Source organism: Rhinopithecus bieti, unplaced genomic scaffold (assembly GCF_001698545.2).
Source record: "Rhinopithecus bieti isolate Rb0 unplaced genomic scaffold, ASM169854v2 scaffold_12013, whole genome shotgun sequence".
Classification (NCBI taxonomy): domain Eukaryota; kingdom Metazoa; phylum Chordata; class Mammalia; order Primates; family Cercopithecidae; genus Rhinopithecus; species Rhinopithecus bieti.
Window position 1 is genome coordinate 680,234 of NW_016807120.1, and position 9,144 is coordinate 689,377.

Below are 9,144 nucleotides of genomic sequence, written 5' to 3' on the forward strand. Positions count from 1 at the left end.
ATATACCTAATAAAATTTGTGAGAAATTATACTAATAGATTGAAAAAAAATCAGACAATCTATGTCTCTCAGTCTTCTACAGAACAAGCTAACAAATATAATATACATTATATAATTTAAAAGCTTAGCATTATATATATTGAGCTTTTACACATGGACAATGCATATTCTTTTCAAAATTCATGATGCATTTTATAAAAGGGTTTCTTAATATATTCCAAATAATACAACTAATAAAGGCACGTTCTTTGACTACAATATAATAAAAGTAAATATTTTATGGCAACAAAACACAAATAATAAATAAAAGTCCACTTATTAACTAGAAATAAAATGTACACTACTGAGTCACAGAAAGTCACAGCATCAATAGCAGACTAATTAGAAAGCACCAGTGACCTGTAAGCATGACAACACAACCTTTAAATTTATGAGAAGTACTTACACCTTACTCAGAATAAAATGCATACTTTTAAATACTTTCATTATCCAATAAGAATTAATAAAATAAGGCCAGGTACAGTGGCTCACACCTGTAATCCCAGCACTTTGAGAGGCCAAGACAGGCAGATCACCTGAGGTCAGCAGTTCGAGACCAGCCTGACCAACATGGAGAAACCCCGTCTCTACTAAAAATACAAAATTAGCCAGACGTGGTGATGCATGCCTGTAATCCCAGCTACTCAGGAGGCTGGGGCATCAGAATCGCTTGAACCCGGCAGGGGAGGTTGCAGTGAGCTGAGATGGCGCCATTGCACTCCAGCCTGGGCAACGAGAGTGACACTCCATCTGAAAAAAATAAAAAAAAAGAATAAAATATGTGTCAATTATCTATTCATTGCCTCTCAGCTCCAAATTTACCCTTTGTGATTGCTCTGTAAAATGAATCTGAGTTGGTCTTTCAAATATTTTTTGCTTGCTGGCTGGCACTGAAGATTTATCAGTAAAGAGTGTTGGAGAGACACTGCAATACAAAAGGATCTTGCTTCCTGGTTCTGGTGTGCTTACAAGGCAGGTTCCTAAGAGAGTGAGTGGGTGGCTTTCTCCAGCACCAGGCTCCTGAAGCACTCATAGCTTCTTGAGGGCTCAACTGTTGCAGTGCATGGCAGCCACAGCACCTAGAGGTTAGCAGCCTGCCAACTGCAGTGCTTGCAGCTTCTCCAATGCCAAGCTCTTACACTGCAGTGGACAGCAGCACTCAGGTGCCAGAAATTCTCCCACTCCATACCCCAACATCCCCTTTGGGTGCTTTTGTAGCAGAGTGAGACATCTTCCTGTGAACAATTTTCCTAGCATCCTAAAGGGCAGATTTTGGCAAGTTTCAGAAAGCAGATTTCCAGCAAGTTCCACTGATGTAGTATCACAGAGACTTCTTTACCATCCAGTGAGCCAAGAGGGCATTCTCTCCAACAAGGTCAGATGTCAGTTGCAGGGATGGGGAGGGGCAGAGAGTGGAAGCTTCTTGCTTGGGTGCTCTATCTCAACCCAGAGAGTAGTGGCTGTTCCTTACATGTAATATTCCTGTGTTTAGTGTTCTTTTACTTCTTACCAGCCAATCCCTAATTACTTTAGTGCCTTAATGTGGTTAATAATTCTTTATACTAAACCTTCCCTGTTCAAATTATGTGACTTATCTCCCTCTTCTAATTGGATCCAGACTGATACAAACTATTCAATTCAAGAAATTAGAAAAGAATAAAGCAAAAGAAAGAAAACAGAAGACATTACTAGTGAAAAAAAAAAGAAATAACTTAGAAAAAAGAGTCAGCAGAATTGATAAATACATATAAGAAACCTTTAAAAAAGTTGCCAAATTTAAATAGGCAAGCTTGTATGGCAATATTAATCAAATAAATAAAAGTGGCCGGGTGTGGTGGCTCAGGCCTGTAATCTCAGCACTTTGGGAGGGTGAAGCAGTCAGATCACTTGAGGTCAGGTGTTCAAGACCAGCCTGGCCAACATGGTGAAATCCTGTCTCTACTAAAATACACCTGTAATCCCAGCTACTCAGGAGGCCGAGGCAGCAGAATCATTTGAACCCGGGAGGCAGAGGTTGCAGTGAGTCAAGATTGCACTACTGCACTCCATCCTGGGTGACAGACTGATATGCCATGTCAAAATAATAATAATAATAGTAATAAGAGTACACAAATGCAGAATATTAAAATAGGACAGAAAATATAACAAATCTTAGAAACAGAGGTGATTAAGGCAGTTAAGAGAATTTGAACATCTGAGAAAATGCAAAACAAAATTGATTCAAGAAAAGCTATAAAATCCAAATACATAAATAACCCTGAGAGAAATATTAAAGAGCCATCGTACAAAAAAAAAAAAAAAAAAAAAAAAAGCCTGGTTCAGGCAGTTTCACTGTGAAGTTTTCCAGTTTTCAAAAAGCAAGTGAGTCAGTCTTAGGCTCTTTAAACTGTTTCAGAGGGTATGGAATGAAGAAAAGAGTGTCCTCATTGTAACACTTCTGTAGGTCTCATAGTAAAATACAGACAGTAATATCTGTGAGGCACTAAGATTAAGAGGTAACATGAATAAAGCAACTGATTCAGTGATGTATACACTAAGAGAAAAGGAGGGAAAGAAACACTGTTGTTGAGGTGCCTATTACTAGTGCCAAAATACTACTGTAAGACATGCTGTCTGGGCAAAAGTGCCCCCAAAGAAAGTTTGGGTTACTTTTTTTTTTTGAGACGGAGCCTCGCTCTGTCACCAGTCTGGAGTGCGGTGGCGCAATCTTGGCTCACTGCAATTTCTGCTTCCCGGGTTCAGGCGATTCTCCTAGTTTGGTTACTTTTTTAAAAATAATCACAGAGTGAAATAGGCCTCTCTATAATATCTATACTAGGGGACAGTAATAGGAATTAAAGAAAAGCTATGAGAAGATGATATGGCCAATCCACAAAGGAAGGGAGGGACAGGCTAAAACACTCACTCTGAGTTGAGCACAAGTTCTGGTGTGGTTCAAGAAAATACTTACTGAAACATTTGCTGTAAATCTGTATGGCAATGAGCGCATTAACACAGTCAAAAGACAACAAGCTAGAAAAACATTTGCAAGACATATAGCCAGCAAAAGCCTATTTTCCTACATACTCAAGGTGTTCACATTGAATAAGGAAAGGATCAACTGCCTAACATAAAAATGCACAAAGGGTATGAACAAGGGGTATGAACATTGATGTATGAAAAAATATATGTAAATAGTATATACACACATATACACATCAAAGCTTTGGCTTGGAAAATTTCCTTTTGCTTATCAGAATTCTACTTATCATACCCTCAAGAAAGGTTCTAGAGAGCTCCTTTAGCATCCCTAATTTGATGCTCAGTGTTAATATCCCCTCTATTCAAAGGGAAATATTAAGGGTTTCTTTAAAACAAATAACATCTGCATGTGAAACAGTTAATATTACCCAAAGTGAAACCAAAATTTTCTAAAAGTGAGATGTAAAAGTCATCTACATCAACATCACCTGGATGATTTATAAAATGCAGATTCATGGGCTCTGCTGTAGCCCACAGAATAAAAATCATCTCAAGACTATAAGAGCAGTGTGGTCTAAGCAGGAGTTGACCTTGAGTGCTTTGAAAATGCTCCTCAACCGGGCGCGGTGGCTCACGCCTGTAATCCCAGCACTTTGGGAGGCTGAGACGGGCGGATCACACGGTCAGGAGATCGAGACCATCCTGATTAACACAGTGAAACCCCGTCTCTACTAAAAATACAAAAAATTAGCTGGGCGTGGTGGTGAGCACCTGTAGTCCCAGCTACTCGGGAGGCTGAGGCAGGAGAATGGCGTGAACCCGGGAGGCGGAGCTTGCAGTGAGCCAAGATGGCATCACTGTACTCCAGGATGGGCAACAGAGTGAGACTCTAAAAAAAAAAAAAAAAAAAAAGAAAATGCTTCTCAGGCAATTCATATGTTCATTTGACTATGAGAATTCAGCCCCTGTTAATCAATAATAAATGTCTGCCTTTGTTTTTATAGATTTTATAAGGTGTTTTTCACAAGCATTTTAAAATTTCATGCTCACATCCAGTCTGGGTGGCTGTCTGGGCTTAGGAGTATTAGCTCCACTTTCAAGATAAGGAAATTAAAGTCAGAGAGATTTAGGGACTTATTCAAAGATTCACCTAGAAAATGGTAGAGCTCAGATTTCATTATATTTTCATGACTACAAGTTCTGTCTTTATCCATACGTAGAGCTCATACAAACCCCCTAAAACTCACATTTCTTCACATTTGCAGAACCAACTCACAGTGGTTCTTCGGAACAAAGTGACAACAACAGGTAGAAACAGCACGTACCTTGGGAACTCATGACTCCATGAGGCAGAAGTTGATTTCACAGATGTGGAAACTGATGGCCAGATGGTTGAATGGTTGCACAGCTGTCCCTTCAAGAAGGAAGGGTCAGGAACATATCTATGATAGGAGACAGTGATAGTAATTAAAGAAAAACTATGAGAAGATGAGATGGTCAACCCACAAAAAAAAAAAGGGAGGCACGAGCTAAAACACTTACCCTGAGTTGAGCACAAGTTCTGGTATGGTTCAAGAATAACTGAGCCAAAGACACTCGGCAGCAGAAGCAGCAAGACAAATATCAGTGACAATGACCCCAGGCCAGAGACAAGAAGCCCTCTCCCCTGTACTAAAAACGTCTCTCCAAAATAGGATTGCCAGTTTTAACTTTTAAAAAACGGGATGCTTAGTTCAATTTCAATTTCAGAAAAACAAGTGATTTTTTTTAGTGTATATCCGATGCAATTACCTTTCATCTGTATTTAATCTGCCAGTTCTATTTCCAAACCAGTTGAGCAGTTAAATTAAACAGTCCTTCTAATCTGCATGTCTTTGGCCTGAAAAACAAAGTTCTAATCCTTCTTTCAATGACTGTGGCCCATACACAGCAAAATATCCCACCAATTTCAAAACTGGGCATTTTGAGTAGCCTTGGGTCAGTGCAGGGGGTATTTCAAAGCGGTTGCTAGGTGGCAGACCTCAACCCTGGAAAGCATTTTCCACATTCTATTAGTACTGCTGGGTGAGACTAGCTTGGTAGTCAGCCCAAATGTGTATGATTTAGAGAGCTTTACTCTGTTACCATTTTTTTCTTCCAATTTAAAATCTATAGCAAAACCAGGTTCAAATAGCACATCTAACAAGCTTTGTCTTTTGAGCCAAATGCCAGAATGTCTAGGTAAACACAGAACCAAGTAATCACAGGCTTCATTTATTTCAGCTATTTTTTTCTGCTGGACTTTTGAGGCAGATAAGACTAGATTTCTTCCAAACAGATCTGGGCAGGAGAAAACTTGAAAGTACCGGCTGGTCTTAAGTATCCTCACATGATTCCTGATATAAATTTACCTGGAAAACAGAGTGGACACAACAGATTTGTTTTTTTAAATCTTGAGTTTTTTGCAAACATTAAACTGGTTGTACAAAAGGAACAGTGTGACCTACCTTTGTTCAAATTACTTAACAAACTTCATGAAACAAGAGTTGTGATTCTACATGCTGTCTTGTTAACCAGACAAAGAGCAGGAACCAGGAAAGGGCAAAAAAGAAGAGAAATAATCAAAATAATAGTGATAGTGATTATAGCACCTCAACCCAATTTCCTCAAAAAGTACCAGAACCCTTAGAGCACGTTAATGCATCATGATTTCACCATTAAGATAGCATTAAGAGCAGACTCTAAATTAAACATAACAAAATTAAATAATATCTGCATCTTTGTTCAATAAAGCGTTCTCTTACATCTTCCAGGCATTCAGGGATGGGAACAAAGCAAAGAATTACAGAAATTAAGAGCTGGAAGGAATTTTACAGTTTTTTCATTGGTGCTCAGATTTTGCAAAGAAATAACTTAAATGTCTGTTAATAGGAAATTTGCTAATGAATCATGTACTATTAGGTGAAACCATATGAAATTCCTGATATTTGACTGTTTTGACTTACAAAATGGCAATTTTATTTGATCTACCCAATGCTCTGCAGTTATTAAAAATATATGGTAGTTCTATAAGTATTGGCATTAAATGAGTTGTATTTAAGGTAATTTGTAAGGAACAGAGGAGTGTTACAGGGTGCCAGTGTGTAGCATGTGAAGGGATATATATGCTTACTAATGTCTACCATACATCTGAATTTATAAAGTACAATAAACTGTTAACAGTGGACGCCTCTAGCGGGCCAACTTGGAAACTAGAGACAAGAGTGACAGAGATATTTTTACTTTTATGCAGTCCTAATTTTTACTACATGTATGTATTATTTTACAGCAAACACAAAACAAAAAACAAAGCAACAAGGAAATCACTGTTTAGAGAGGTAAAGCGTCTGTACAAACCATACTGTGAGCTCATACTACAACACGTTGAACAAAGTGGCTGCTCAATTGTTTATCTCATTCCTACAATTCAAAGAACAAAAGCGAACAGCTCTTGGTGGCTGCCAGTTGTGGGAGCCACTCTACACTCTGACCTCACGGTTTACCTTGGATCTTAATTACTCTAGTTAAATGGGGACCTTCCCCCTCAAAACATGGTGGCACTGGAGGTTCAATGCATCACCTTTCAATCATTCTCACTGCGGTTGTGGGTGAACAGATTGCATGCTGCAGGCAAGGGCTGGGAGCAAGAAAGAAGCCCTTCTCCACTTGGTGAAGTCTTCTTGCCATTTGCCTTCCATCTGGCCATGGAGAGTCCTCGGAGTCATTTTCAACGAGTCCTAACCCTTTTCTCATTATGCTCTTTACTCTTTATCATGGAGTTAAAAATAATAGAATTTTATTCTAATTATTTGCTGTTCAAAAGGGGGAAAATAAATTAGAATTCAGTTTTTTGTGCACTTACCTGGCTAGGTCTCCCCTACTCTTTGCCCCCATCCCCATTTCCTACTTTCCTACAACCATTAGACTTGCCACATCCAAATTATTCTAATTTATACCAGTGCTTCCCAAACTGTGCTTGACAGGAGGAAATACTTCATGTTGCAGTTCAAGAAACTGTGGTCTTAGAGATTAAATGACTTGTCTTCATTCCAACAGTTCAAAAGTGGTAAACACAAACTCAAACCCAGCTTCCTGATGTCTAATCAAGTGTCCTCAGTCTTGAAACTAAAACCGTTTATTTCTCCCTTATCGTCCATCTACTGCCCTATTTTTCTCCTTTCTTTTACTGTCACAATTCCCACCATTGCAGTTAAGTTCCTAGACTGTTTTCTACTTGTCTTCTCCATAAGCCCTGCCAGTTGGGTTCAGTGCCCACCAAGACTGAAGGTGCCAGTTGCAAGGGCACTAAGTGAGCAGCATCTTTAGCATTCAATGCTATCTAAGGTTGGTCTTTCCTGATACACCATGGCAAGAATCATCTGCCTATCTTCTTCACCACTGTACCCATAGCTAACCGAGGGCCAGGTACCAACCAGGAGTTGAATAAATATTAGGTGACTGACAGGGCTGCTGATACGACTTTCCTTTCAGAAACTTCCTTTCTCAGGCTTTTGTGGCTTTCTTCCTACTTGGATGACATCCCTTCCTCCACCTCCTTTTCCATATAACTTTGGGCATTTTCACCAGTTGATCAATCTGTCCATTACTGAAGCAATACTGGAGATAAAGAACCAGTCTGACGTTGGGATGTTTATATATTATTTGCAAAAAACCTAAATACATAATGGAATCACAAACAATATAACAATATAGTGTAATAATTATGAGCCAGGCTGCATGGCTTTTTAACTCTCTGTGCTATACTTAATTTTCTTGTGTATAAATGGATTATGGTAGTAGTTCCTACTTCATAAGGTTGTTGTGAGGATAAAATTATATAATACAGTTGAAGCACTTCAAAGAGGGTCTGTATACTGTAAGTGCTCACAAAATGTTAACATGTAAGATAATACATAAATCACTAGTAAGTGTTGTAGAAAGTCTCCTTTTAAGAACTTTTTTCCCAAAGAGATCTAGTTAATTTTCAAAACCTGTTTGTCAAGTATCCTCTCCAGATTTTTCTTTATCATTTTGACTTACCACTCCATTGTCTCAGGAATCACGGGGATATTACCCTGTTTAGGACATTGAAGATTTGAGAAACGGAGAACACGAGCCTCAAATAACAGCCAGCATCAACCAGCTGTGAGGCATGTGAGGGGGGCTTTGTCCTCCTGACGCAGACAACCCCACACCTGGCTTCCTGCTGCCACATGAGAAAACCTAGGTGAGACCTCCTGAAGAACTGCCAAGCCAGCCCATAAAATGGTGAAAAATAACAAATAATAGAAGTTGCTATTTTATGTCACTAAGTGTTGGAGTGGCTTGTTTCACAGAAAAACATAAATCTAAATATCACCATTAATGCAGCCGTGCAGAGTAAACATAACATTTTGGTGAATATTCAAAATCTAGTCATTACACATATTCACAAATATGTTTTATATATTTAGAAACAGTTTTACATATAGCTATTTGCACTTTGTAAAACTCAAAGTAGGATATTTTGCATAGTGTGTATTAAAACAGCTTTCTAAAAAAATTTAATCATATATTTTGAATTTTTGTATAATTATAATTGTGTATAATTATTTTTGGTGGTTGCATTGCACATCATGGTTTATTAGCCAGTCCCTTGCTGATAGATATTTAGCCTGTTGCTAAATTTTGGCCACCATAACAAAAGGTTTGGTTAAGTTAATCAACATTTTGTTTAAGTATTATCTAATTGCTCTTCAGAAAGATGTGCCAATTTACATTCTTACCATGAATGATTCAGAATTCTCTTTTGTCTGTGCTTTTACCAACAGTGAGTATTGCCTTTTTAAAAGACAATCTTGTATGGGCACTGTGGCTCACACCTGTAATCCCAGCACTTTGGGAGGCCGAGGCTGGTGGATCATGAGGTCAGGAGTTCAAGACCAGTCTGGCCAAGATGGTGAAACCCCATCTCTACTAAAAATACAAAAATTAGCCGAGTATGGTGGTGGGCACCTGTAATCCCAGCTACCTGGGAGGCTGAGGCAGAGAACTGCTTATATCCAGGAGGTGGAGGTTGCAGTGAGCCAGGATCGCGCCACTGCACTCCAGCCTGGGCAACAGAGTGAGACCCCACCTCAAAAAAAT

General features: G+C 38.9%; 1 long non-coding RNA gene across 1 annotated transcript in view; it reads right to left on the minus strand.

The window, feature by feature from the left end:
• Positions 1-747: 747 nt before the first annotated feature.
• LOC108534766 (uncharacterized) overlaps positions 748-9,144 on the minus strand; it is a 13,599-nt gene continuing 5,202 nt past the window's right edge. Inside the window, exons 2-4 of the long non-coding RNA XR_001887024.1 lie at positions 5,487-5,540; positions 4,326-5,390; positions 748-789 (exon numbers count right to left, since the gene is read on the minus strand). This is a non-coding gene — a long non-coding RNA (uncharacterized LOC108534766). The remainder of the gene's footprint in view (positions 790-4,325; positions 5,391-5,486; positions 5,541-9,144) is intronic.